Source organism: Cupressus sempervirens, chromosome 5 (genome assembly GCF_028749045.1).
Source record: "Cupressus sempervirens isolate cs-2001-9-10 chromosome 5, ASM2874904v1, whole genome shotgun sequence".
Classification (NCBI taxonomy): Eukaryota; Viridiplantae; Streptophyta; class Pinopsida; order Cupressales; family Cupressaceae; genus Cupressus; species Cupressus sempervirens.
In genome coordinates this window covers 97,867,630-97,890,797 of record NC_143122.1, presented here as the reverse complement: position 1 = coordinate 97,890,797, position 23,168 = coordinate 97,867,630, and positions in this window count along the sequence as shown.

The following is a 23,168-nucleotide window of genomic DNA, read 5'->3' as shown; positions in this document are numbered from 1 at the left end:
GTTAATTAAATGAAGGATAGCATTAACCTTACTCAGTCAAAATATATCAAAGAGATATTGAAGACCTTTGGAATGGAAGATTCCAAACCAGTTGGAACACCTATGTATACTAGACATAAATCATTTACGGATGATGATTCAAAGGATTTAAACTAGACTACTTACATATCATTGATTTGGAAACTTTAGTATGTGGTACACACAAGGCATGATATTACATTAGGAGTTGGTATAGTTGCAAGATTATCTAAAAATCCTAGAGAAAATCATATGATGGTAGTCAAAAGAATTATGAGATGTCTAAAAGGAGCTCAAGAATATGGTCTATGGTACAAGAAAGGAGGAAACCTTGAGTTAAAATTATTTACTCATGTAGATTGGGATGGAAGTTTTGGTGATAGGAAAAACACTACTGAAGGAGCATTCTTTTTAAGAAAGAGACTAGTGGCATGGAGCAGTCAAGAGCAAAATTACATCTCTTAGTCTACATCAGAGATAGAATATGTTGTTGCAGTAGTTAACTGTTCAAACATAGTCTGGATTAGGGAACTATTGTTAGGAATAAAGGAAAGAATTAAAAACCCTATGGTTATCTACTATAATAATACAAGTGAAATCAACACATCAAAAAATCTCATGATACACTCTAAGACAAAACACATAGCAATCAAGTATCATTTTCTAACAGAATTAGTTCAAGATAAAGAGGTTAGATTGGAATATGTGGACACAACGAAGTAGGTTTCTCACATATTTACCAAACCATTACCAAAGGATTCATTTTTGTATCTCAAAGGAAAGATAGGGCTCATTCCCCTATCTGATGCTCACTAGAGTACAAATTAGTGATGCATCAACCTAACTACACTAAAGACCTATCAAGATGATGCAAAGAAGTCAAATCTCATTGAAAATGAATCAATACATTATGTACATTATAAATTCATTGTATAAATTTTTTGGAATTTGATGTCAAAGAGGGATAGATTGAATATGCCATGGTTATATTAAAAGAATTGAGGGAGAGTTTGATTGATTTCATGAATCAAAGGAAGAAATTTGTATAATATTAAGAGGGAGAACTTGATCATATGGAGTTTGAAGATAAGATGTCAGAGGGAGAATCTAAGAGGGAGTTCTCATGGTTGAAGAATTGGAATGAAACTAAGGATATTATAAAATCTTATAAATCATTCTATTTTCACTTTTCTTATGACATATTGTGTTTCCACCAATTCCAAAGAGAGAGATTGTTGAAAACAATTATGTAATTATATGTTATTAATGTTTGGTGAAGGAGAACCCTAGGGAAAGACAAACTCTAATAGTAATTTTGGCTTGTAAATTGTCTAGAAAACCATTGATGAAATAAGGACTAGTCATAAAGTCCTAAGGTGTGTTAGAGAACGTGTAAAAAGGGTGAGTACAAGTGATGGCGATTATTTGATGGTTAAGACCTAGATAATGCTATAATGTCATGATAGAGTCAAAGTAGGTCAAAATTGAAAAATACCTCAAAATTGAGGAATAGTAGTTAAAATATGATCCATAGGTGTTTTTGGATCAAATTGGATGGATATGACTCAAACTAGATAGGTTTGAGGTGTTACAAGATCACCTTTGCAAAATTGCAAAACTTTCTCATGACAACTTTTGTTTAATTTTAGGAAGAATAAATAAAGAGGTATGCAACTCAACCTAAGAATTTGATAAAATAGGGATTAGTTATATAAGGACAAACTATTCTATTTTGAGGGATTGGTAATTGTCTTGTATGGACTGATCATGAAGAAGGAGGAAAAATAAACATAGAAAATGTAATTTTGGTGTGAGACATGTTGTTTTGGATTGATCCTAGGATTTTTTTGTATGTATTAGTTGTCTAATAACATTTGAATTATCTATTTACACTTGTTTAAGGATTTTTTTATTCATTTTTTTTAGGTTTGATTAATTAGTTGGTTTTTCTTTTCCTACTAGTTTGTACATAGAAGTATGAACAAGAATGCCTATAACTTGGATGTCCTTGGTTAAAACATAATAGCCTTTGGGATTCAAGAAATATCCTTTTTAAATTATATAAATATGCATTTTTGTGGTTGTGTGAACAATTTTTCTCTTTTTGCAAGCGAGCCCTGGTTGGTGTTGTTTGGCTAGGAATTGAGATGATTACAAGAGAGTTTTAATGAACTTACCTGATTGGTATAATCCAATCTTGTTAGGGGAAATGAAGTGGAATGATTCAAGTGTCCATATAGTAGAGGAGAAGGTGTGGGGAGGAATTATCAGCATATTAGAAAGAAAATTTTGACAGAGTGTTATAAACCCTCAAAAATAGGGTTTTTTGGAAAGGCACTATATAAACACTATGGGAAGCTAAAACCTAGAAACTTTTTAAGGTTAGGTTGTTATAAGAAAAATTATAGAAGGCATCAAAGGGGATTTCTAAGAAATTTCTTGAGTGATTTCAATTTCCTTGTTTGTATGAGGCCTAATTGGGGCTCATGAGGCTACAAGGCTAAAAAGAGCAAGATTGTCTATTTGAAGGCTAAGATTTTGAAAGATGGTGCAGAATGGTTGCAAAATGATCAAGAACATTATGAGGGTGGTCAAAATACCCAATTTCCTTGTTGGGAACTCTTGGAGATTTTTTCATCTTGTTGAGCACATAGTTTCATATTTGGGGGATTTGAAGGATTAGGAGAGTAACTTGAATTGAAAGGTGAGTTTCTAGGTAGAAGAGAACTAGGAAAAGATCCTTTGACATAGGTTATCAAGAAATAACCATAGGAAGGCTAAGAGAGAGCCTTGGATAGAGAAAAAAATTTCTAAGTAGGAGAAACTCCCCCATCAAAGTGGTTTTAGAGCTATTGAAATCCTTGGAAAGTGATTAGTGGATGTCAGAGGAAGGAGAATCAATAGGTGAAAACACCATGATGACCAATGCAAAGTTGGCAAGGGATTTGATAGAGAAACAAGAGAAGAAAAAACTTCTTGAAGAAACTATCGAAGAGATGAAGCAAAAATTGGAACAAATGGTAGAGACTGTAGGCAAAATGAAAGAGAAGTTAGAAGGAGAGAAAGAAAAAGATAAGGTTAAAGAAGAAGAGGAAATATCACCCAGAAGAGATCCTCCATTAGAAGAACCTATCCTTAAAGCCTTGAAGGCACTAACTGGTAAGGAGTTCAAAGGAATACCTATTTTTAATAGGAAAATGGACACACAAAGTAGTTATGGAGTAGATTGAAGGAATGGGAATCACTTTGAATGTGATGATATTTTAGAGACACAAAGATTTAAGATAGGAAAATCAAGATTGAGAGGGTAGGCATTAACCTAGTGAAAGTTCTTGCAGGAAGAAAGAGAAAAGGAAGACAAGAAGCCCATAACTATTTGGAAGACTATGGTAGCCAAGATAAAAGAGAATTACCTACTAGAGGTTGTGATATCTAGTTGTATAAAAAAAGAAAAAAATCAAGGCAAAGAGACCTAGTTGTATCAACCTATATAGAGGAGTTTCAAAAATTAAGTCTTAGGTCCAGAATACAAGAAGTTGAGAGAATTAATGTTGCTAGGTATACCAATGGCCTTAGAAACAATATATAGGAGGACTTGAATCTCTTTTCCCCTAAAATATTACATAGTTTCTATCAAATGGATCTTAAGGTGGTAGAAAAATTAAAGAACAAACAAGAATCCAGCAATAATGGAAGATGAAGAGATAGAGATTCTAGAGGTGGATATAGAGGAGGCTCTAGTGGAAGAGGAAATTAAAATAGAGGACAAGGGGACTCTAAATCAAATGAGAAATCTCATGACTCTAGTAACAAAGGAGGCTATGGTAGAGGCAAAGGTGTTTCCTGTAGTGGAAGAGGAAGATTCGGTGGATTTGGGAGAGGCTCATACTTTGCTTCTATGAAGTGTTACAACTATGGACAATTGGATCACCCTACCTACAAATATCCTGACAAGCCACCATCTTCATGCAGAGAGAAGAAGATCACATATGTATAAGAGGAGGGCTATAAGCATTCAAAGGTAACCTTGAACTCAGAGAAAGGTGAAAATTTGATGTTTAAAAGAATGTTAATAAAAGAACCTATCAAGGACAACTACAAGAAAAGGAGGGCTCTCTTTAGGGTCAAATGAAAAATATTGGGCAAGGTATGTAGATTCATTATTGAGTCAGGGTCCACTAATAATGTTATCTTAAAAGAGGTATTTCAAAAGTTGAAACTAAACCAAATACCTCATGTGTGTCCCTACAAGGTCACTTGGTTGAACAAGGGGCAAAACATATTGGTTAATGAGAAAGTATGGGTTGAGTTTTCCATAGGCAAGTAATAGGAAAAAATACTATGTGATGTCTTAGTAATGGATGCATGTCATTTGTTTCTCTATAGACCATGGCAGCATGACAAGGAAGTAGTCCATCATGGCAAAGAGAACAAGTACTCATTCAAGAAGAATGGAGTCACATATAAGATATAGTCTTTTGTAGAAGAGGACATTGAGGAAAAGTTAGAAGCCAATGCACTCTTGATGATTTGTAAAGAGTTCTTAAATGATCTAAAATAGGAAGAAGGAATTTGTTATGCAATCATGGTGAAAACAAAGGAGGAGGAATCAATATGGAGTTCCTCTCATCACAAGTAACTTATTATTTTTCTTGCACGAGAGTATGGTGTAGGAGTACCCTAGGGAAAGGAAAACCCTAATATAATAATTTCCTTTTAAATGTCCTAACCAACCATTGATAAAATAAGGACAATGCATAGAGTCCTAAGGTGTGTTAGAGAATGTGTAAAAAGGGTGGGTGCAAGTGTTGGTCATGATTTGATGGTTATGACCTAGATAATGCTATAATGTCATATTAAAGTTTAACTAGGTAAAGGTTACAAAATACCTCAAAATTGAGGAATAGTTGTTAAAATATGGTCCATAGGTTGTTTTTGGATCAAATTGGATGGATATGAATCAAACTAGATAGGTTTGAGGTGTACAGCACTCAATGATCAATTGCCACATGTCTTCATGTCTTCATTCATCATCAAATCTTCCAAAGATAGCTCTTATATGTAATAGGAATCCATCATAACTATTTCAATCATGATCTCCTTACACACAATTCAAGATGCTGACACATGCAAGTGGAGTGACACATCAACATACCAACTAGACATGTACACTCATACTTAATTACATTATTTGAAAAAGAATACATTTAAAAAATAAATAATAAGAATAGGAATATCCAAGGTTGAGACACATTATTCCTAACATTCTCCCACTTTTCAAATACCTTGTAAGAGAAACAGGAACATAATAGAAACTAACTGCTATAGTCCAAAAGGCCCATAGACTCCAAACACCATCTGAACTTCTTTGTACCCATTGGTCTCATCAATGCATCTAAAAATTTCTTTATAGTATCTACCTTCTCAAAATTTACCTTTCCATCTTCCACCATATCTCTCACAAAGTGAAACTAAACATCAATGTGCTTTGTTCTGCCATGGAAAGTTGGATTTTTTGTAAGGTAAATAGCATTCTAACTGTCACACCAATATTAGAACACAATATCCTAAGCCAAATAGCTTCCTTACAAGCATGAGTAGCAGCCATGTACATAGCTTCTATAGTGGAAAAAGCAACCACAAGTTGTCACTTACTCATCCAACTGATGGCACCACCAAACATATTGAACACATAAACACTGGTGGATCTCCTACTGTCAATATCACCTACCCAATCTGAATCTGCAAACCCACAAATACAAATTGAATGTGGAGCTCCAAAATAGTTACCATGATAACAACTAGAGTAATATGATTTACCCCTCAAATATCTAAATACTTTCTTAACTACATCCCAATGTACCTATCCAAGATTAGCCATAAACTGGCTCAGAACTACCACTTCTTTGGAAATTTATGGTCTAATATAGACCATAGCATACATAAAACTAACAACTGTACTAGCATAATGTACTCTACTCATGTCCTCCACCTCACTAGGATATTTTGGACAATAATCTATAGATAAATTAGTTCCCATAGAAACAAGAACATACAATGGTCTACAATCTACCATGTTGAACCTGTCCAACATAGACTTCACATACTTACTCTGACTCAGCCAAAGTTTTCTATTAGACCTATCTCTATTGATTTCCATACCCCTAATGTACCTTTCTACCCCAAGATATTTCATCTCAAATTGTGCCAACAACTAAGATTTAAAATCAAAAATTATACACTTACCCTTTCCAAACAAAAACATATCATCAACATATAATGCAATAATAAGAAAACAGTCATTTTCAACTCTAAAATAAACACAATGATCTGATTTCAATCTTGAAAATATAATTGACAACACAAGGGCATCAAACTTAAGGTACCACATCCTAGGAGATTGTTTCAAACCATACAGAGACTTTTTTAATCTACAAACCAAAGATTCTTTACCTTTAACAATGTAGTGCTCAAGTTGTAACATATAAATCTCTTCCTCCAAATCACCATGAAGGAAAGTTTTCTTCACATCCATTTCTTCTATCTCTAAATCATATGATGCAGCAAGAGATAAAAAAAATCTAATGGATGTCAAATTTGCAACAGGAGACAATATTTCACCATAATCTATTCCGTCTACCTGTGAGTACCCCTTCGCAACCAATCTAGCTTTGTACCTTTCAACACTACCATTCACACAAAATTTCTTCTTGAGCACCCTTTTGCTACTAATATGTTTCTGTCCTTTAGTCAAAGGTACAAGGTCCCAAGTTTTTTTTTAATCCAATGAATCCATCTCATCATCCATGGCCTCAATCCAAGAACCTACATGTTTTATATCCAAGGCCTCTTTTACAGATCTAGGCTCATTTGTGTTAGTAATCAAAGCAAAGGCACAACTAGAATCTAACATAGAATGACCAAACCTTTCTAGATACTTTCTTACTCTTATGGATCTCCTCAAGGGTTGAGGTTGAGGTTGTTCTTCCTCTTCTTTTGAAATATCAAAGCTACTAGAGCTCTCCTCATCATTAGACCCAACATGATTTCTATTTAGTATTCTCAGGGGTAGGAGGCAACTAAATAACATGTTTTTTCTTCTCTTTTTCATCTAGTTGTACCACAATAGGAGAAGATGTTAGCTCTCTAAAAATAACATTTCTACTATAAAACACCTTACTAGTCACAAGTTCCCAAAGCTTGTATCCCTTCACACCAACACTATATCCAATGAAAATACATTTGACTGCTTTGTTTTCCAACTTAGATCTTTTCTCCTTTGGAATATGTGAATAAGCTTCACAATCAAAAAAATGAAGATGTCTAATTGAAGGCTTCTTACTAGACCACACCTCCATGGGTGTGTTACCAAAGGGTTGATGTAGGAGATTGATTAACCAGATAGCAAGCAATGGCCATAACTTTAGCCCAAAACCTTTGTTCAAGACTAGCTCCACTAAGCATACTACTAACCTTATCCATCAATGTCTTATTCATTCTTTTTGCAACTCCATTTTTTTGTGGGGTATAAGGAATTATCTTATGCCTCTTGATACCTCGTTCTTTATAGAACTATTCAAACTCTGTTGAGCAAAACTCACCACCATTGTCAGTTCTCATACACTTAATCTTCTTACTAGTCTGATTCTCTACAAGGGCTTTAAATTCCTTGAACCAACTAAAGACTTGCGTCTTACTTTTTAGGAAATAAATCCATGTCCTTCTATTGTAATCATGTGTGAAAGATACAAAAAATATAGACTTGGAGATTGAAGGAACTTTTACAGGACCAAATACATCAAAATGAATAAGATCTAAAACATCAGAAGATTTGTGCGAACTAGAGTAAAATTGAACAAAATTTTGTTTACCATAGACACAATCATCATAGAAGTCAAACTTGAGATTACAATCATTTAACCCCTCAATGAGGTTCTTTTTTTTTAGGGTTAAGACCCTTCTCACCAATATGGCCAAATCTTATATGCCACAACATTGTCTTTTCTGTAGAAATCTTGCCTTACAATGTGTTTGCACCCTTAGATACACATGTTGCACTACCATCAGAACCAATAACCATAGTCTTCTTTAATTTTGATTCAGATGATGGGGATGAAGTGATAGGTACTCTCTTCTTTGAAACAAAAGAACTATTGCATTGAGAAATGCATGCATCAAGATGAAACAAAGTACCTCTCCTAGTACCCTTAATAAGCATCATAGCTCCTCTCATCAGCTTACATCCATCTTTAGAAAAAACAACTTGTGCACCTACATCATTCAGCATACTTATAGATAATAGGTTTCATGCCAAACTAGGGATGTGCATTACCACATTGGTCCTCTTTACTCATCCATCAAGGAATATAATAGTGAACCATCATTGTCCAACTATCTTTAGGTGAGAATCATCGCCCAAGTACACCTTTCCACCATCAAAAAACTCATACTTTGAGAGCTACCTTCAATGAGAGGTCATGTGGAAAGGAGTACCTGAGTCTATTGACCACACATCATCAAATTCATGTGTTTCCAAGGTTGTAATGAAAGTATCATCATCTTCTTGAGATTTTTCCAAACCTAAATCTGAGGCCTTCTTCTTCTTCTTTGGCTCTTTATAGTCTTTATAGAAGTGCCCAGTTTTATCATAGTTGCAGCATTTTTCCTTAGACTTTCCAGGAGTCTTTGATTTTCCATGAGATTTGGATCTACCCTTTCTAGACTTGTTATCATTTTGCTTCCCTCTGTCATTGGATCTACTATGAATAGCAAGAGCTTCCTTAGCCAAATCTAAAGACTTTCTCCACGTCTCCTTAGATAATAGTGAAGACACCACATCATCCTTTCTGAAAGTGACTAGAGTAGTTCCAAGAGCCATCACAAGATGGTCCCATGAATGTGAAAAGGAACATAATAGGGTCATACATTGATCCGTCTCCTCTATCTTGACACCAGATGATGTCAACAATGCAATCAATAAATTAAAAGTATTTAGATGATCTATAACAGATCCTCCTTCCTCCATTCTTAGAGAATACAAATTTTTCCTCAGGAACAACTTGTTCACCAAAGATTGGGCCTAATACATAGACCCAAGTTGTATCCACATACTATTTGCGGTCTTCTCATAAAGATCATTTAGGAGAACTAAATCAGCTAGATAGAGTCTAATGAGACCCTTAGCTTTCTTATCCTTGAGATCTCAATCTACTTGAGATATTGCTATGGGTCTCACATCAAGTAAAGCCACCTCCCATAGATCATGATCTTCAAGCAAGTCTTCCATCTTGAGTTTCCACAACTCAAAATTATCGCCAGTAAATTTCTCCACCTCCATTTTTTCATATGATGAACTAGCCATCTCAATCTACAAATAAGATTCAGAATGCTTTGCACAAAACTCCCACTCAACTTGAGATTAGCTCAAAAAATCCTACCCAACAACTAGCATCAAAAGTTGATCAAGCTCTAATACCACTTGTAAGGAAACTCAAGTGCAAAAATATCTTCCTACACTAATCTCTTATGGAAAGTATTATGCAAATTCCTATTAAATCCTTACAATTTTAGATTCAATATTGTGTAAACAATAATATTGTAGTCAACCATGAATATAAAAAATAGATAGAGAAAGAAAATACGTAAACACAAAGATATGATGGTGTGGAAAAACCTTTCAGTAAAATAACCCCACCCCTCCAAAACCAACACAATGTATTATCTTTAACACAAAGTTTACAACACATTTACAATGCAAGTTCTTTTAGGACATGGAAGACTAATCCAATAGCAACCAATAATACACTTTTCACTCTTTCCTATCTACAACCCTAAAATTACTTATATCATGCACTTTCCATTTTAGGGCAACTTCCAAAGAACAACTGTATTAGGGTTTTACCATTCTCTGGAAAAATAGGAACCCAAAAAAAATTAGGTCGATGCCCCCAACCCCATGTGCTAGATGGAGACTTGAGTGTTAGTACTCAATGATTAATTGCTACATGTCTTCACATCTTCACCCATCATCAAATCTTCCAAAGATAGCTCTTACATGTCATAGGAATCCATCATAACCTTTTCAGTCATGATCTCCTTACACATAATTCAAGATGTTAGCACATGCAAGTGGAGAAACACATCAACATGCCAACTAGATATGTACACTCACACTTAATTACATTATTTGAAAAAAATACATTTAGAAAAAAAACAATAAGAATAGTAATTATCCAAGGTTAAGAGACCTTATTCCTAACAAGTTTGTCTTCTTATTGAGCACATAGTCTCATATATGGAGACTTGAAGGATTAGGAGAGTAATGTCAATTGATAGGTGATTTTATAGGTAGAAGCGGACTATGAAAAGATCCTTTGAAGTATCGAATCAAGAAGGAATCCTAGGAAGGAAAAGAGAGAGCCCTAGATAGGTAAAAAAGGCTCTATTTAGGATAAAATCATCATCAATGTTACACAAATGTTAAATTCTAACAGAGCACTACTAGTAGCAACTAAGCTCAAAAGACTGCAATGTTAGCCAAGGAAAAGTAAAGGATATGCAAAGTTTAGTGATCAAATATAAACTAAGATAGGTCAGTCATTCAAGGATTTGTGTGTAAATTGAGTCATGTTAGTTACCAAAGGGGTTCAGTGTAAAATGAGTTTGGTTGGTTACCAAAGGAACTCAGTGTTAATCGAGTGAGTCAATTTTAGTATCAGCTGACCTATAGTAGAATAGTTTTGTTTACTATTTGGTTTATGTAAGCCAACTTAATGGATATTAATTTTTTATTTGTAAGGATATTTGAGCTGACTTGACATTGGGTTTCATATATATGAAAGGTCAAGTTGTTTATTGAAAAATGAAGATGTGGAAAAAGATAAGAAGCAAATGAAGAAGGATATTTGATTAAGGGAAGAACATCCAAGGAGTTGCAAAGAATATTTGAATCAGGAAGCATCTAGATGATAAGATAGAATAGTGATCTGAATCTATGAATTAGTTTCTTCAATAATTAGGTCAATCATTGTTACTCTCTAACAATTGTAGCAGTAAAGAAATCTCATAACGAACTTGACTTAATAGTATTTTTGTAAATCTTTTAACAAGGTGGAGTTTCTAGATTGAAGTTTCTTAAGACCTCTAATAAGGCCACTCCTAACAGGATGATTCAAATCCTTTAAAAAGGTCACACCTAATAGTGCATTATGTAATCTTTAACACGGTTGACTCCTAATAGGGAACACTTCAAAAGAGTAAAAAGTTGTAACTAGTTCCATTTGTAGTTTTTCCAAATTGGGTTTCTATGTTAAATCTTGGTGAATCATGTGTTCATGTTATTTTCTCAATATTTTATCTTTTTGCAACTAAGTTATTAAAGGTTAATACACATTAATATCTCATGATTTCATTGTTAACTGAGTTCTGGTGAATATCTTGCTGAAAATAATTGGTTAATTGTGCATTATCTTTGATATTACACAAAATGTCATATCTTTGCTAGTCAATGTATACTAAGTTCACTCAAGTGATGAAGACAACTTCTTATGTCTTTTTATAATTCTAGAGTTTTCCAAGTTTAAAAGATGGTGTCTACCAAGTTCACTTATGTGAGAAGGAGAAGTTTGCAAAAGATTGAGTGTTAACCAAGCTCACTCAGTTAATGAAAATAAAATTTGGATGCAACTAGAATTAACCAAGCTCACTCAATTACCAAAGGAACTTTGTGAAAATGAATTTTCAACTAAGTTAACTTGGCTAACATAGGAAAATCATTTTTCAGTTAGTAATTACAAAGCAAGGTCGGCTAACAAAGGATTTTCTTATTTTGGCATATTGAGTTCAATGGATTTGTTTGTTGGTTTTATTAGAATGTGGAGATGAATATTAATTATTCTAAGTTGTATTCAAGCCAACTTTAAAATGCATAAGATATAAATATAAGGTCAATTTGAGAATTGAATGTGTGTAAGAGAATAGAAGAATTGAAGATGCTTAGAGGAAGTGAATTAGAAGGATAAGCAGAATATCCTTGTGAAGCCACAAAGATACATTCAATCAAAATGGATCAAGTATAAAATCAAAAATTGAGATTTGTAATTAGAAATCTAGTTCCACCAAAAATTAGGTCAATTTATTCTTACTCTGTAACCATTGTAGTAGTGATCTAAATCTCTTAACAAAGTTAGCTTAACAACTATTCGTAAATCCTCTAGCAAGGTGGCATTTCTGGATTGAAGTGTCTATAGACCTCTAACAAGGCTACTCCTAACAAGGTGATTAAATCCTATAATAGTGTTCTTTTTAACCTTTAACATGGTGCTCCTAATAGAGCTCACTTTAGAAGAGCAAAAATCAATAACTAGTTGCAATTGGTAGTTTTTCCCAAATTGGGTTTCCACATTAAATCTTGGTGTCACTTGTGTTTATGCTATTTCTTTTATATGTATGCAACTATGTTAAGGTTAATCATAGATAATATCTTAAATATTTTTTTGTTATTTATTTTCCAAGTTATAGCATTTACTAGTGTAAACTGAGTGTATGTGTGTTTATCGAGCATCAATATTTTTAGTAAAGTTTGTGTTTTGTGTTGACATCTAAGAGATCGAGGATTTATTTTAGTGGTAATTGATTCACCCCTCCCTCTCAATTACTCCTCTTATATTCCCAAAAATTGGTATCAAGGATTCTTAGTGCTTATAGAGAAGGTCTTAAGGACCTAACCTAAAGACCAAGATGTCTTACAGAAGGGAGATCCCCAAGCTGAATAGGGATAATTTCAAGGCTTAATAGAAACTCATGATGTTGCACTTAGAAACCATTGGAGACTAAGGGATAAAGTACCTAGATGCCAAATACATGACACCTATAAGAACTATGATTGTTGAATAAATTGCAAAAAAGAAAAGTCATAATAGTATGATGATTGTTATTGGTTCATCTCTCAACTATGCCGAATTTCATGAATTCAAGAATTCTGGAACTTCTTATGAAATGTGGATCAAACTAAATCCCATCTATGGAAGAGATGATAATGGAGGTAAATATGTAAGTATTAGAGGAAAATTTGATCAAATAAAGATGAGAGAAGATGAGAACATTGCAAAGTGCAATCACAAAATCAAAGCCAGTGTTTGTGCAATCAAAGATTTGGGAGGAAAGATTGAAGATGAGATAGTGGTAAGTAAGTTTCTCATAACACTTTTTTCTAGTATATGCAATTAGAGTATAAATAATTTAAGAAATGAGATGCAGTCTAAAGAATGATATAACATTGGATGTAGTAGTTGAAAGATTGACAACATTTGAGCTAGATAACTATGATAATTATGTTTCTAGTTCTAGCAACCTTGAATCTTCATTTGAAGCCAAGTTGTCACTCAAGAAGAAAGCTAAGAATTCAAAAGAAAAACAATCTGAAAGTGAAGAGGAAGATAATTTTGATAGTGATCTTGAAACTATTGAGCCATTACTTGCAAGAATGTATCCCAATGGCAAAGGAAAGTAAAAAGGTAAAATTCCTTTGATCTATTTTTCTTGTGAAGAAGTTAGACACATTGCTACAAGATGTCCAAATAGAGAAGACAAAAATGAAAAGAAGCACAAGTACAGAGGAAAGAAGAATTTTGGGAACTTCAAAAGCTACAAGGATAAAGGCAAGAAATCTTGTTTTATGGCTAAAGATTCAGATAGTAGCAAAGATGATGAAATGATATATATTACCATAAAGATGAATCTAGTGATGAAGGAGATAAATGACACTTATCTCTCATGTTAGAAAATATTATACATGAATTATTGATAGTGGTTGCTCACATAATATGACTAATGACAAAACAAATTTTGAACATATAGAACACTATGATGGTGGAAGTGTGAGATTTGGAAACAATGAACCATGTTTCATAAAGGTCAAAGGTTGGATCTCACTAACCAATGAACTTAGATGTGATAATGCTCATTGGGTTGAAGGACTAAAGCATAATCTATTGAGTGTGGCCTAGTTGAATAACATTAGATTCAATGTAAAATTCATGAATGAGAAGGCCAAGCTACTAGATGAAAAAGGAAATATTGTTGGGTCTGGTAAACAAACCAAAGCTAATCTATTCTATCTAAATCTCAGTGAAAGTTCATGTTTCATTGCTCAAGTAAAAGAAAGCTAGTCATCGCATAAAAGGGCATGTCATGTGAAATTTGATAATCGAATAACAATAAGTAAAAACAAAAGAGTGAGAGGTATTCCTAGTTTGAGGAAACCTAATATGGGCCTATGCAAAAATTGTCAAATTGGTAAGATGGGAAAGATAAGTTTCAAAAGAAAAGAACTATCATTCTAAAGAAGTCTTAGAGCTAGTTCATATGAACTTATGTGGACCTTTCAAAATTGAGAGCTACAATGAAGATAAGTATTTTTTTCTTTATGTTGTTGATTATTCTGGAATGATGACTATAATGTGTCTAAAAGATAAGTTTAAAGCATTTCAAAAATTTAAGTGGTATCTGGCAAGAGTAGAGAAAGAAACTGGAAAGAAGCAAAAGTGCTTGAGGTTAGATAGAGGTGGTGAATTCATTTCCAATTAATTTTGCATTGAAAGAGGAATTAAAAGACAAGTATCAACACTTGGTACACCACAACAAAATCATATAGTTGAAAGAAGGAATAGATCCATCATGGATTGTGCAAGAACTTTTATGATAGAAAAGAATGTTGCAATCAAATACTGGAAGGAAGCAATCAGTATTGCAGTGTATACCTTGAATAGAGTATAGCTAAAGAAAGACTCAAACTAAACTCCTTATGAACTATGGTATGGATACAAACCTAACGTAAGTTACTTGAAAGTATTTGGTAGAAAATGTTATATCTTGAAGGAATCTAGGAAAGGTAAATTTGATGTCAAAGGTGATGAAGGCATATTCCTAGGATAGCCATGCAGAAGTAAAGCATATCAATGTTTGAATTTATCAACTCATAAGATCATATAAAGTGCACATATGAGAATTGATGAGTTTTCAGAAAAGAGTCAAGAAGAGAATAGGAAGGAACCTTAGGACTACAAAAATTTTATCTACTATGAACCCAATACATTGCCAAATCCAACTAGAAGACAATAGACTTCAACTCTTGAGTCCCTAAAATCTCTAGAGGCCATTGAGTTGCAAATAGTGCAACCTGAGTTACAATCTAAAGGACCTAAGTCATAGTCAAAAGCTATTGCACTATTACTAAAGAAAATCAAGTCTAAAGGACCTGAGTTACTAGCAGTAGGATCCAAGCTTGATACATAAGATCATGACGAAGCTAGTGGAACAAGTTTTAATCCAAAGTGTAGAACCAGAATCAGTATGCAAAGAACATTAAAAAATAAAGTAAACATTCACAAACCAAAAACTAAATTCACATATATTCTTAGACTAAGAAAGAAAATAAGAAGTGCAAACCTCACGAGAGAAAACACTCCATGCTTTCTTGATTCTGTAGATGTGTCCTTTTGTTGTGGATGTATGCTCAAGATGCTCAAAAGTTGCTTCAATGGAGATGGGTAAATGGCAAATTGGTAGCTTTGTGAGCTCTCAATTTGGCATTATAAGGGTATGGTTGATGGATTTTGTTCTCAAAATAGCATGGTAACTTTAGCTCAAAGATTGTTGATGAAATGGCTTGGGATGGGATTCAATTTATAGGCTAAGGGGTAGAGGGATGGAGGGCTTAGATGCAAGGATGGATGAAGGCTTAAGGAGGGCTAAGATGCACTCAAAGGGGAGCACATGGATTGTGCTTGTTTAGCACCAATGGGAAGGTGACACTTGTCACAAGGAGGATGAGTGTGAGAGGGTAGGGTAAAGGGTTGGTTAAAGGCATGATGAGTGGGGTTGAGTATGTAAGAGGGATGTAAGAGGAATGAGTGTGGAAGAGGGAAGAGTGTGGAAGATGGGTGTAAGAGTCATGAGTGGGCTTGTAAGAGTCTTTATGTTTTGTAAGAGCACTCATGACTTAGTGGTTGGGTTTTTTTGAGGGGAGACTTTGGTTTGGATTAGGAAAGTCTTAAACTTGTTTAAGGAATGTTACAACATTAGGGGGTGGATTAGGCTTGGGTTTAGGATTAGATTAGGGATGTTAGAGATGTGCAAGTGGATGGCATTAATGAGGGTGGGTGAGTTAGTGGCTAAGCTTGGTTAGTATGGGTGGATGGGGTGGATTAGGCTAAATGGAGGATTAGAGATAGGTTAGGGTTTTTTTGAATTTGAGGATTTCATTTATCAAATAGATTTATTTAATAAATGGGGATTTTTGGAATTAGATAGGAGAAAAGGATTTAATTGATAAATAATAGATTATTTGATTTATCAATTAGGACTATAGATGATTAATTAAATTAATCAACTAGGGGATGACAAAGGATTAATTAAATAAGAATTTAATTAATGATGCCTTTAGAGATGGCTAAATTAGATTACCAAAGTAGTGTAATCAAATTTAGGTGTCTACATTTTGCCCCTCTTTGACATAGTGTCGAGACAACACTATTTCAAAGAAGTTTGAATGAAGACAACATGAGGAAGATGTTTTAGCAACAATGTTGCCCCAGTCTCGGATAAGAAGAGGAGAGACTAGACTTAGATGATGCCCCCTCAAGAAGGCGGCGGGGAGAGAAATGAGGCTTGACGACTTCTTGAAAAGTACAAGAAATTGAGATGAGCTGAGATGCTGGTTGGCGAAGAGAAGGGGCTGAATTAGCTCAAACTCTCACTACGGGAGAATGATAAAGGGAAATCAGAGGCACAATAGTAAAGCAAGCTTAAGACTTTCCAAGATTGGGGGGGGGGGAGATGGAGGAGCGGAGCGCTATAAAAGGAATCCATTGAAGCTTTTTGAGTGGGGGGATACTTCAACGAGAAGTACCACCATGTAGTTGAGCACTAGATTTGCTATAGGACTGTTGGTTAATTGCCAAGGTTACCAAGAATATCAAGGCCTTTTCACCAATCGTCTAGAGGACTGACGAACTGACTCAAAACAAACACACAAGGATTGCCCCAGTATCACACATGAATCCCAGAGGAGGCAGCGTGGAAATGACACTAGGTAACCCACAAGCAGAAAAAGAAAACAAGCAAAAGACCTGATCAAGACCTTACGCTCTAATTGCCCCATTCGCAGCATACCATGATATGGAAGATCATGGCAACCTTGAGGAGGGAACAAGGAGATTGCTTGGAAAAGATATTTCAAGACCCAAAAGGGAAGATCCCAAATCAAAAGAAAGTGAAAATCCAAAAGAGAACTATTTGCCAACGAGATGGGTAAGACGAGGTACTAACAGATCAAGATCAGACATGAGGAAAGCTATATCCTGCAAAAATCTATCAGAGAGCACCTAAGCTGATGGATCTGGATGAGTGATGTGTCTGGCAAGCTGAACTAAGAAGGATAACACTTTGGTGATAGGAGATCTAGCTAAAGGATGCATTGGAATATCTAACCAAGGTGTGCAATGTGTGCAAGATGTTGACCAAGGATGAACTAACATGAAAGCCGGATAGATACAATGATACTAAGCTAAAGAGGACGTATAAGCTGACAGACCAAGATATGTTACAAATGTACAAGTTTGTTCATGTTTTGGTTTTTTGTGAGATGGAAATTTTTGTGAAGAATGGGATGTCTATAATAGTTGATAGGTGGACAGGTAGATGGTTTGTGAAAAGCTTAAGGAAAATGGGATTCTGTGTGTGCATGTGATAGGATACGGGCTAGGGTACAAGATTATTTACAAGCTGGAATATGGTACAAGCTTTAGACAAGATTTGGATATATACAAGGTATGGTACAAGATTTACAAGGTATAATACAAGCTTTGGTACAAGATTTACAAGCTAGAATAGAAGACACCTCTGGTCGATTATCTTGAGGAGGCAATACTAAATCCTCATGTTCTGCTTGTGGCTCTGGATTTTCTTGCTGAGGGGTTCTCTTCGTTGCCTTAGCTAGTCCCAGATTTACCTTAGTTCCAGTTTTGGGTGTATCAAAACTAGGTTGGGGATTTTCTCCAAAATACCCCTTGGGATCTAGCTTGTAGATGTAGGCAGAATCTGGCTTTGTCTTCTTATGAGGAGTTTCATCTCCCATGAATCTTAGAAGCGCTTCCTCTGATGCGAACTCATCAATATGTATGACACTTGGTTGGTCTCAATCTATGAGTTGTGGATGAGCAAGTGGTAGGTCAATGAGATGGATGGATAGTTCTCGGAGAACAGAGTCTCCTAGGAAGATTTGGTCTGGGATATCATCGTAGGCTCTCTTTTCAACTTCCTCAGGAATGTCTTCGATTTCAACAAGGTCACGGTGGATGTTCGAAAAAGCATGACCATTCTCGTTGGTGCCCCCAGTTGTGGGTATGCCAAAGCCAAGACCTGACTTTATTTCCCAATCATGTGCTTCGATGGGACATTTCATGCCCCTTTCTTCTGGTCCTAGTCCACCTCCTTGATAGTTCCATTTTTCAGTGACGAGCTTATGTTGTTGGGGATACTTTTGGCTGAATTGATCAAGGCGTGCTTGATTTCTTGGAGGTGCATCCTTATGTAGCCAATTGTTGATATCTGGAGTGAGCTCCTCATGAAGAGAGGTTTTTGAGGACACAAAGGTTGTTGGGCCAAACTGTTTGTATCGAGGAGGTGGAATCTCCTTAGCTTTGTGATATGTTGGCCGTCCATGGGTATGTGGATCAAGTGGGATTGCTCCGACAGCAAATGCATCTAATAGACTATATTCTCCAAATCCTTTGTTGTTGATCTTTACAGTAGATAGGGTAGAGGCAAGGATGGTTTCTGCGTCATTACAAGTGTGGGATGAGCTGGCGATGGCTGTGCCGATGTCTATTCCAAGGCAATGGTTTGTATATGAAGCTTCAACTGCATTGCAGTAAACAAAGGGTTCTGGATTGGCATGGATGGTTACCTTAGTGCCTTGATGCGGAAATTTGATGCACTGATGGTAGGTGGATGGAATGGCCTTCATAGCATGAATCCATGGGCGACCGAGGAGGATGTTAAATGGTAGTTTTAGATCAACAACATGGAAAACTGTCTCTTGAATGACTGGCCCAACCTTGATTGGTAGCAAAATAGTCCCTTCTGTGGTCCTTTCCAAGTTGTCATAAGCTTTGATGGTGATAACCTCACTGATCATATCTGCCTCAGTATACCCAGCTTGTTTTATGAATTTTAGGGTGCAAATGTTCAAGGCTGATCCATTATCTATCATTACTCTTTTCATGACAAAATTGGATACCATGATGGCTATGCGAAGTGGAAGGGTGTGATCTGGCTCAACCGCAGGTATGTCAGTGGGTTTGAAAGATAGGGCACATGAGGATGAAAGGTGTCCAACAAGATTATGAAAATTAGTAGCATTGATATCAGAAGTGACACAGGATTCTATGAGAGCACTGTCAAGGATGTCTTTGTACACAGGACTAGTGCGGAGAAGGTCTAAAATGGATATTTGGGCTGGCATGTTCCCAAGGTGTTCCAAGATATTGTACCGGCTTTTTGATGGAGCTGATGGTGTTGATGAAACTGGTGGGCCTGTGATGTTAAATCGCGCTCTTCGAGTGGTGACCGTACACTCATTGTTTGGTCCTCGGATATTGATAACATTGACTGAAGGCTCTTTCTCAAATATACAACCTATAAGGCTACCATAGTCTATATAGGATGAAGTGTGGTCATTGTTCTTCCCATGCTGTTGGTTTGGCTGGCAGTTGTTGGTGTTGTTTTGGATAGGTGCTTTTCCAAGATTTTGGTTGTTGTGTGGAGGAAAAGCATTTTGATAAATTTGTAAGCCTGCATTGGGAGAGTTTTGGGCACCAACAGTGATTTCCTTCTGATCAATGAGGTCTTGCACATAGTCTTTCAGTTTCATGCATTTGAGGGTGGTGTGACCATTTACCCTATGGAACTTGCAATACTCATTGTCCTTGTACCATGCAGCTTTGGATTGGCTTGGATCAATTTGCTGGGTAGGAGGAAATTTGATAAGGTTTTCCTTAGCCAATTTCTCAAAAATAACATCCAATGGCTCACCAAGGGGTGTATAGTTTCTAGGTGCAGGTTGGAATCTAGGCTTTTGCCCTGCAGCTACATTGATGGCATTAGCTTGATTGTTAGACCCTTGAAAGTTGGGTCTTGTATTGTGGTTTTGATAGCTTTGGTTATTTCGTTGTTGGTAATTGGTAGCTTGTTGGTTGTTTGTTTGATATGGTGGGTTAGACTGGTTTCGAGAAGGACCAATGATATTCACATGTTTGGTGTCAGTAACCCCATCTGTTGCAACATGCTTGTTTTTGTTCCAATACCTAGACTTGTCATTGGAATGTGATTGATTTTGGTTGGCCTCTTTGTAAATATTTACCACACCATCTTTGATGAGTCCTTGCTCAAGGATCATTCCTTTCTCTTTGATATCCTTATAGGTCTGCAAATAGTTCATGGTCATGTGGTGAGCCAAGCTGGGATGTGCACTATCAATAAACATTTTCACCACATGGCGTTCTGGCAAGGTGCAGGATATGCGGGTGGTAAGGGTTTGCCATCTTTGCAGGTATTCGGCAAGGCTTTCTCCACCTTTTTGCTTGGTGTGGACAAGATCAACTATTGATAGCTCTGTTTCAACAAGATGGGCATATTGGGCTACAAATGCCTCAGATAATTCAGCAAAGTTCTTAATTGTGCCATAGGGGATTCTATAAAACCATTCAAGAGCTGGTCCAGCCAAGCTTTTGGGAAAAAGGCGCAAGAGGAAGACATCATTGTATGCCACGTCCTGGCAATGCATGTAAAATTCTTTGATATGTGTGACAGGGTCTCCTTTTCCTCTGAATTTGTCAAATTTAGGTACCTCAAAGTGTTTGGAAAATGGTGTTGTGGTAATGGCTCTGTCAAATGGGTAAGGACACACATTCTCAAACTTGAATGTCTTTGGATCATTCCCTTCTTGGATGGCTTTCAGGGCTATCTTCATTTGCTCCCACTCTGAATTGATAGGTGATGGTTGGGGTGCCCCCAATGTAGGAGTGCCTTGAGGTAGGTATGTGCTGGATGGGGCCATTGAATATGGATGGTTATGAGGGATTTTCTGATAGGGATTGTACATTGTTTGGGCAGCTGCATGGTTGATGACGGGTTGTTGAGGGGGAGGTGGCACATATTGCTGCATGTGCTGTGAGGCTTGCTGTTGATATGGGATTTGAGGTTGGGATTGAGGAACATAAGCTGGCTGTGGGTTAAATGGATTGCTTTGTGGAGGTAAGGTATAAGATGGTTGTGAGGCTTGGGGAAAGGATCGGAGGGCTTGTGGGGTTTGACCAATATATGTGGGTTGTGCCCCCATTTGGGGTGGCATCTGCAAATAATTGGTGGTTGGCTGGGGTGGTGGATTACCTCCTAGAAGTGGCATTGAAAAGTAGTTGGTAAGTGGAGGTAATGGATTAGTTGGTGGTGGAGGTGGTGGGAATTGAAAGCTTGGGAATGGAACTGATGGGGTTTGATAGCTTTGTGGCTGGATTTGGAAGCTTGGTAGAGTGGTGGTGGGAGCTAGGGTCACTTGGGAGCTTGGTAGAAGATTGGCAGTAGCTTGTGGGATTTGATAGCTTTGTGGAGTGAAGGTAGTAGCTTGTGGATTTGTGGCTGGTGGTATTGAGCTCTCGAGACCTAATGGAAATGATGGGATTTTGCTTTGGGCTATGGTGAACAAGCTGGGGGCAATAAAAGGTTGATTACTTGGCCCCATGGGTGGCATCCCTATTGTATATTGTTGAGGTTGGCCAAAGATGCTAGCACTGATTTGGGAGATGGGTGGATTTGGAAGGCTAGGTGTGGGAGCAGTAGCAATAGTGAAGGGGGTGAACGGTGAGATGTTTTGGGTAAAGGGGGTTTGGAGTGGAGAGGTATGAACCAAGGATGGAGTGGTGGTGGCTGGGTTGGCTTGTGGTATGGAGATTTCAACTTGGGTGGATGATGGTATGTTTGGGTCTGTTGGGTCATATGGATTGGCTGGAGGCTCTTCTTTTGGAATATATTGAGGATAATTTGGATCATAAGAGCCTATGGGTGGTGGTAGCTACCCAAACAATGGGTGAGATGGATCTGATAATGGAGGGGGTCTTCCAAAGTCAAAGGTTCCTACATTGTCCCTTCAAAAATTAGCCATGATTGTCTCTTTGTTTTTGTCTATAATGGCGTTTACCAATACTGCATTTCCTGGTTGGTTCATGAAAGCTTCAAAGTCAGTAGGTGATGGCATAGCTGGCTCTGGGCTGAAGGATGGCTGAGTGCTCAAGGGGGGTGAGGCTGTTCGATCTAAATGATAGGGCTCCATTGTTTCTTTCTTCTTGGCTAAGCGAGTGACGGGTGGCATGAAAAAATGCTCCTAGGGATGAGATGCAATAATGCTGATGGATGCAAAAGGGGGAAGGCTTTTTTATGCAAATGATTTCCTAGGTTGAGGCAAAGCTATATGAAAAAACCTAAGGAGGATTGGGTTGGGGATTCTAACTTCAAAGATATGTTGTCAAAGTACAAAAGGTCTGCTTTCCTATGTGGAAGCTTGGTGGTGATTGTGTCAACTTAAGGATAGACTGATGATCCTTTAGGAAGAACACGAGATTGACCACTTGTGAATCCCAACCTTTAGCTTAAGCTGATGAGGGATAACAAGTGACAAAGCTAGATTACCCTAGACAAAGCTATGTCAAAGGGATAACCTTGGTGAGATTGGTGGATTTGGAAGATTTTAGGAATGGCAAACTTTTAGCAAGGTGACAACAATTTTGAAAGCTTAGATATGCAGAATTTCGATTACTGGTTAGATGGTATGATTCTAAATGAGATGGATGAGCTAATAATGCTTAAGGGGATAACCTAAGATGGTTGGCTTTTCTCCAAAGATGACTCTAGAGTGAAGCTTATCCAAGAAGATGTGGAGAAACAAGGGTGTCTAATCATAGAAATCATGCCTAGTTGGTAAGGCATAAGCAGGATTAACTCCTGGATGTTGGCTAAATTTGATGGTGCGCTCTAACCAGGCCTCTTGAAGTGCTTCGTCGGTAGCTTTGTTCTCTGCTTTGTGGAGTTTGGAAATT